The 7,472-nt window shown below is 39.9% G+C and overlaps 1 pseudogene; it reads left to right on the top strand.

The window, feature by feature from the left end:
* The first annotated feature begins 1,780 nt into the window (after nucleotides 1-1,780).
* Nucleotides 1,781-2,724, top strand: LOC121457392 (annotated as a pseudogene).
* The last annotated feature ends 4,748 nt before the right edge of the window (nucleotides 2,725-7,472 follow it).

Here is a 7,472-nt window from a genome sequence, read left to right as displayed (position 1 = left end):
GCACAGCTTTCTACCATGGTCTCACCCCAACCCACGTAACTCTGACCTTTAAGTTTATTTCTCTTGCCATAAATCTCTTGAATTATTGTAATAACACCAAGCCCTGTACTAAGAGATTGTCTATAATCTCTATTCTGCTGTAATACGGACATGTGCATCATGATGATGGCTTTAAAATATCATTTAGAGATCCCCATTGTAGAGTTTATCTTTCTGAGATGGATCTATCTGTTTGGCTTTTTGTAGCTCTATTTTGAGATGATTACATTCTGTCCTTGTCAGTTCCAGGTCTTGTTCCCATACTGCTCACGCTTTCTACCTTGTGGTTTGAGGAGGATTTAAATTCCTCATCATTCGCTGAATTTCCACCTTTGTTCTTAGCTGGAGAAGTTCTACATCTTTAGGTTGTAGCTGTGCATTCAGTCATTTCAAAGACTCAGAGTTGTTTTTATTTATTTTATCCAAACTGTTCTTCAAAGTATCTCTATCAATGCAAACCTCTTGATAGGTTTGGTGGGTCTTATTAATTGCTTCTTGCACCACAGAATTTGCTTCTTTATCGGAGCTCTACAAGTTCCCCCCACCCAAGCACTTATTCTTTTTTTAAGAACTAATTTTCTTTCCCTACATCTTAAAACTACTTCTCAGTGTCTTCAAACGCAGTGGCAAGGCAAAAGATGAAGCAGTAGCCTCATCTCCTGAATGCATTGCAAGCAGAGTCATCACGCGTCTTCTGTAGGCTTTGTCACTATTCAGAATACAGATACCATCTTGAACTAGTAGATCCATGAGAACCTGAACATAGAACAGAGGTCTGCACAGATAGAGCTTGTTATGCAATAGCATGCAGCATTTGCACTGGGAGCTGAAGACATAAATGTCTCATTTGCATCTAGTAATTCAAGTATAAGCTAAAATATTAAGAAACTAGAAACTCCAACTGCAGTCAGGAATTTCTGCTCCCACCTCTCTCCCCATCCCGCCCATCCCAGGAAGATATGCTAAAGACCGTGGGAAAAGTCAGGAAATCACATTTGATGAATTTCATTGCAATACACAAAAGACATCTTCCTTTGTCACCAAATGAAAGGCTTTTTGTCACCCTGCTGTCTTCCCCTATACCAGGAGATCAAGTTCTAACAACAGTAAAGACATCCAGTAACACAGTTCTTACAGCAGAAAATTTCTGGAAGGTGATTCTTGGGTATCCCAAAGCTGTGCTAAATCTACTGAGGTGGGGGGAGGGCAGGACTAAAAAGCATTACCTTTACCCATTCTGCCACCATTGCATTGCTTGAATCAATAACCAGAGCTGTATTTACAAGAATTAAATATGAAGTTCATCATGATTTGATTATGAGGACAGTGTGTTGTATCTCTCAGTGATGATTATTCAAACTGGAAGTGACTTGCTGATTTTTTTAGTGTGCACTTTTGCGCATGCTGTACAATATGTAATTGACTTCACAATATGATCTAGAGGCCCCCAGCTCTGCATTTTAAGAACCAGATTTATGACATATACTCTAATAATAAGTACTAGTAATCTTAAGTGTTCTAATGAGACAGCCCTTCAATAACAATGACATGTTTTTGCCTTTCAAATAAAGACTAGAAATGGGAGTTTTAGATGTAATTTTATAGAGTGTGTGAACTTCCTAAGCACACATTCATTGACTAAAAAGGAATCTTTAATATAGGAGTAAAGCATTATCTAATGATGCTTATGTTCAGAGAACACAACATTGAAAATCCTATCTTTTCTTTTTCTCACAGGAAAATGTCTCTCAAACATTTCAGTGGTACCAAGTTTCAGGTGTCTGAGTTCATTCTGATGGAATTCCCAAGCATTCACAGCTGGCAACACCGCCTCTCCCTACCATTGGCCCTGCTTTATGTCTCAGCAATAGGGACAAATGTTCTCATTTTCATCACCATCTATCAGGACCCTTCCTTGAAGCAGCCCATGTACCTTTTCCTGGGCATCCTTCCTGTGGTAAACATGGGCTTTGCCACCACCATCGTGCCAAAGATCCTGGCCATCTCTTGGTTTGATGCCAAGGTCATTGGCTTTCCCGAGTGTTTTGCTCAGATTTATGCCATTCAACTACTTTGTAGGCATGGACTCTGTCATCTTTCTCTGCAGGGCTTTTGATAGATACATAGCAATTTGTTATCCTCTCCACTACTCATCAATCACCATCAATTCCTTGATCTTAAAAGCCACCCTGTTTACGGTGCTGAGAAATTGCTTGCTCATCATTCCAGTGCCTGAGCTTGCAGTCCAGAGGAATTATTGTTCCAGAAATGAAATTGATCATTGCCTGTGCTCTCAACTTGGTATCACAAGCCTTGTGCTTGTGATGACAGGAGGCCAAATCGCATTTTCCAGTTAATCCTGATGTGGCTTGGAATGGGGAGTGACCTGGGTCTCATAATATTGTTATATACTTTGATTCTGCACTCTGTACTCAAGCTCAACTCAGCTGAAGCTGTTTCTCAGGCTCTGAGAACATGTAGCTCCCACCTCACCCACATCCTCTTCTTCTACACTATTGTTGTATTGTAGTGGTTTCAGTGGCTCACCTGGCAGAGACCATAGCCACCTTAATCCCAGTTTTGCTTAATGTGATGCGCAAAACTTTTCCTCCTTCCCTCGATCTTATTGTGTAAGCACTTAGGATGAGAGAACTCAGGCAAGGCTTCCAAAAGGTACTTTGTTAGGCTTACAAAAGAAATAAAAATACAAAAGAAATAAAGAAATCTTCTTTATGATGTATGTAGACTTCAACTTCTCCTTAACTATGGTGGCATTCTAGACACATGATGAAGGGGGATGGAAAGTGCCGCCGAGACTCCCTTTGCATGATTTTTTTTTTTAATATAAAGAATCATGAAATTTAACAAATGGAAAAAGAAAAACATCCTTTCACAATTGTTCCAAACATATGGAAGGACTGTCCACTAGGCTAGCCAAATGATACTGCAAACAGAACTAGCGATTTATGTGTATGACCCAACGTAAAACCCAATATAATAACAAGTACATGAATTATTATAGGACGTGCTTGTACTTTGTTAGCTCCATGTTGGGAGCAAAGTCAGCCTGACTAATTAGCACCACCTGTGTCATGTGTGATGAGGACATAGAAAACACGTGAGCATAGTCTGAGCAGACTGATGAGTGGCTGACCCAGAATAAAGAAGCAAATCCACTTATATGTGGTTGTTTTCCACTTGCCTCTCCAGATTTGCTCTCTGTCCTTCTTTGCAGCTCATTATCTAGAGAGGTGACTTTCACATACTGTGAATCAAGCTCCCCTATCTTGGGACATTCAGTTGAAATAATGGTGAGTGAGAAAAAAATGAGAATTTGGGTTATTTTAGGTTCCTTGTTCTTCCGCTTCCAGCCTCCCTCAACATCATATTTCTGGTAGGATGTGTCTCTTATAACAGGTCTCAAGGGTCCATCTGTTATAGCATGTGGGTCTGTCCAGAGATACCTTTTTCTATTTACCTTTCCATTGAGACAAAGAAAATAATAAAGAATCTGGGTATTAGTTGGTAAGAAGTATGTCTCGCTCCACTGAGCTATGTTTTCTCTTTTCTCCTGTGTGTGTGTCTGTGGACCCATCTGCTTGCATGTGAGAGAGAGGGGAGGAAGGAGAACTGTCTCTTCTTCCTCAATATAGGCCAGTATTTTCTGCTTCTCTGAGTGCATCCATGTTCAGATCTAGGGCCTTTCCTTAAAAATACTGAAATAGCTACAAAGTATTTACATAAGATGAAGAAAACACAATTATAGATGCTGACATACCACAGATATCACAGAATCCTAAAAACATTATTTTGAAGTGTTTAAAATAATTTACCCTATGTCACATGTCCACAACAAAATTTCAAGTTCTTATTATGATGTAATTTCAGGTTTACAGCAATGTTGCAAGACTAGAACAAGAAATGCTTTGCTGTGCATGGTGGTGCATGCCTGTAATCCCAGCACCAGGGAGGAGAGACAGGTGGATCTCCGTGAATTCAAGGCTAGCGGGATCTATACAAGTTATAGTCCAGCCTAGGCTACATGAGGAGATCTTCCCTCAAACAAACAAATGAGCAAAACAAAATAAAAATTATATGCACTATTCACAGGGATTTATCAAGCGTGTGTATATATATATATATACATATACATATATATATATATATGCTCAAGTTGAGTTATCTTCTTTCCATATGTACTATTTTTCTGAGCTATCATAAGTGAATACTGTTTATTCTTAAACACCTCACTGTGCATTTGCAAACATGAAGACAATGATTTATATAACCATAAAAGCATTAACAAAGTTAAGGTACCAGGGGCCAGCCCCAGCAGTTGACAGTTTCCTGAGAGAAGGTAAGAAGTCGGTGAGGGAAGAAGTGTGCCAAGCATGGTGGTGGTGAAGAGAATCCTGCAGCCTGCCTGACTGGCAATCAGACTGCTTCTTTGTTTATACAGATTTATAAGTCAAAGACAAATTCATGATTTTTAAAAAGATACAGATTATTATCATTTTTGTCTCCAGACAGGTGTTTGATTTTCTAGACCATGTATGGGGGTCATGGGTTCAGTTACAATTAATAAGTACAGAACAGATTTTTCTTCTATCATAGTCCTATAGCCCTATTTCAAAGCATCTATAGACTGTTTTTGCTAAGGAAATCATACGTTTTACATAACAGCCAGTTTCCAGGCTGACAGCACTGTGGTTTCAGAGAGCCAGGCAAATAGAGAGTATCTGAGCTAGTTCAGGTGAATCATCATGCTTTGAACAGTGTGTTATCAATCGTTAGTCAGAGTGCTACTCATAAATCAGCCTTTCATTGAACTTCTATTTCTCTAGGGCCATGCCCTGCATACTCCCCCATTTAGCGTGTTACTTATTCAGCAAACTCTGAACATAATGTAAGAGGAGACCTTTGATCTGTAGTCAAATTTCCTGGTCAGTTGGGGCTCACCAGTCTCCTTTATGTTTACATTGTTCTAATTGTCTTGCTTGGGTTTGCTCAGGGCCGGGTGTACCAAGAAGATCCTGGAGTCATGGCCTCATAAAAACATTTCTAGTATCTCTGTGCTTATTATCATAATCTCCAGGACGTAAGGAAGATTTCTGAATAGGGTCAGATAAAATCATCCCCCTAAAAGCCAAAGGAGTAGTAAGTTTAGGATTTTCCTAAAGAGACCCAGACATAATTTCCTCGGGAAGACAACATTAAATGAATTATAACGCAGAACACCCCCAAACATGCAGCATGCAGTGCCCAAATTGACAGCATGCCAGCGAAGGCAGCAGTCGGCTCAGCTGTGCTGCGACTGTGCCAAGCAGCTGTGCTCACTTCATGATTCTCGCCGTTTCCAGGGGATATTGCTGTGCCATTAAGGAAATCGCATCAATATTTTAATTTAGTCCACATGGATCTTGTTTAGATTTTCAAAGTTCTATGATATCATTGGTGAAAATGCTTTGAGAAACTATTTGAGATTCAATAAGGTACAAGATCAAAAATTCCATTTGCTTTTTACATCTTCATGAGACATTTCTTTTTATTTCAGCTTTGCAGTATAATGGGCAAACATGTGTATTTTTGAAGTATGCAGTATGTATTTTGATATGCCTATGTGTTGTGAAGTATGACCATACTCAAGCTAACTCATGTCTCATCAACTTTACAATATTCACTCAAAGCAGTTCCTACTCTTCTTGCTAAAATGCCACACAACAGCAGCGTGTCATTCAAGAGGAATCATGCAGACTCCCACCACAAGGCATTAGGATTGGTAATATAAACTAAAAATTATGTATTCATGTGCATTTATTTATTTGTATATGTGTGTCTGTGTGAGTGTCTGGGGTAATAAAATCCCTGGTCCTCGTGGCTGAACAAGTCTTCCTAACTGCTGAGCCATCCCCGCAGCCCCAGCAACACAACTCTGTAAAGCAGTTTTCGAGTGCGTAAGCAACAGCACAGATGACATGGAGGAGCGCTACAGCCGGCCGCAGAGGGGCATGTCCCGCTGTCATCAAACAGCAGCCACTCAAGTCCAAGAGGAGCCTATTTACTTAAATTTATTCTTTGAAAATTTCATACAGGTGACCATGTATCCTTTTTGTTTGTTTGTTTGTTTGAGACAGGGTTTCTCTGTAGCTTTGGAGCCTGTCCTGGAGCGAGCGCTTGTAGACCAGGCTGGCCTCGAACTCACAGAGATCTGTCTGCCTCTGCCTCTCAAGTGCTGGGATTAAAGGCATGCACCATGATCACCCAGCTTGTAGCTTGATCATAAGCACCCCTCACATCCCCTCTGGTTTTCCTGGATCCCTCACCTCCTCTCCCTTCCAAACTCTTGCTCTCTCTATTTCCTTTACTTATTTTTAGCACATTGAGTTGTGTTAGTACAGCCCATTAACATGTGAGTGTGAGTTCTACTGGGGCATCGGGCACCAATCAGTGTCCACACCTATGGAAAAACGTGACACCCTTACTCAGTAGCCATCAACTGTCCAAATACAAACAAGCATCCACTCAGTAGCTCGCAAGACCCCTCTACCTTACTCTTCTATCAAATAGGAACAATTTCCATTTTTGTTGAAATTTTTGAGATAATCTCACTATTTAGTCTAGGTTAGCCTCAAACTTGAACTGTTCTTGTCTCAGCCTCCCAGGTGCTTATTTCTGGTAGCACAGACTAAACATTTTTTTATTTTATAATAAGGACACTAAGCAAATACATAAAATAAGTTTAAACATCAATACAGTGTATGAATTTTATTCACATTTGTTTGCAATTTCAGGCTTCTTATTAAAAGTAACTCTATAATTGTATATATTTTTACTGTAAAGTGTATAAAAATTTGCTCATGTAGATGCCAATAGACATGTGATTTCTCAGGTTTAGGTTATGTTACAACATTGTAGATTATGTTGCGATCGGTGTTCTACTTGTTGTATTCTGGTGAATGTAGGCGTACACTTTATTGGAGAGAGAACTGGAGTTTACATTTATTTTTCATTACAAGATACACAAAAAATAGCTGTTAGGATTTACTCCAGTGGTTCTCAACCTGGGGGTTGCAACCCCTTTGTAATCTCACATCAGATACCCCGCATATCTGATATTTATATTACAGCTCCTAACAGTAGCAAAATTGCAGTTATGAAGTAACAGCGAAATAGTTTTCTGGTTAAGAGTCACCACGACATGAGGGAATGTCAGTAAATGGTCACAGAGTCAGGAGGTTGAGAACAAACACTGCCTTACATTCCTGCTATGGGTAGTGTGTGACAGTGCCAGTTCCTCTTCCAGGGCAGCACCTGATACGTCTAGGTTTTTTATCACCTACGTGTGCTGGTATGCATCCTACATCATGAGAGATTCAATCTGCATTTATTCTCCAGGTAACTAGGAAAGGCAATGGCCACTGGCATTGTTTGTT

The sequence above is a fragment of the Microtus oregoni genome, unplaced genomic scaffold (assembly GCF_018167655.1).
Source record: "Microtus oregoni isolate MIOR12 unplaced genomic scaffold, Mior012 000016F_ref0000370, whole genome shotgun sequence".
Classification (NCBI taxonomy): Eukaryota; Metazoa; Chordata; class Mammalia; order Rodentia; family Cricetidae; genus Microtus; species Microtus oregoni.
This window is presented reverse-complemented; position numbering and strand designations above follow the sequence as displayed.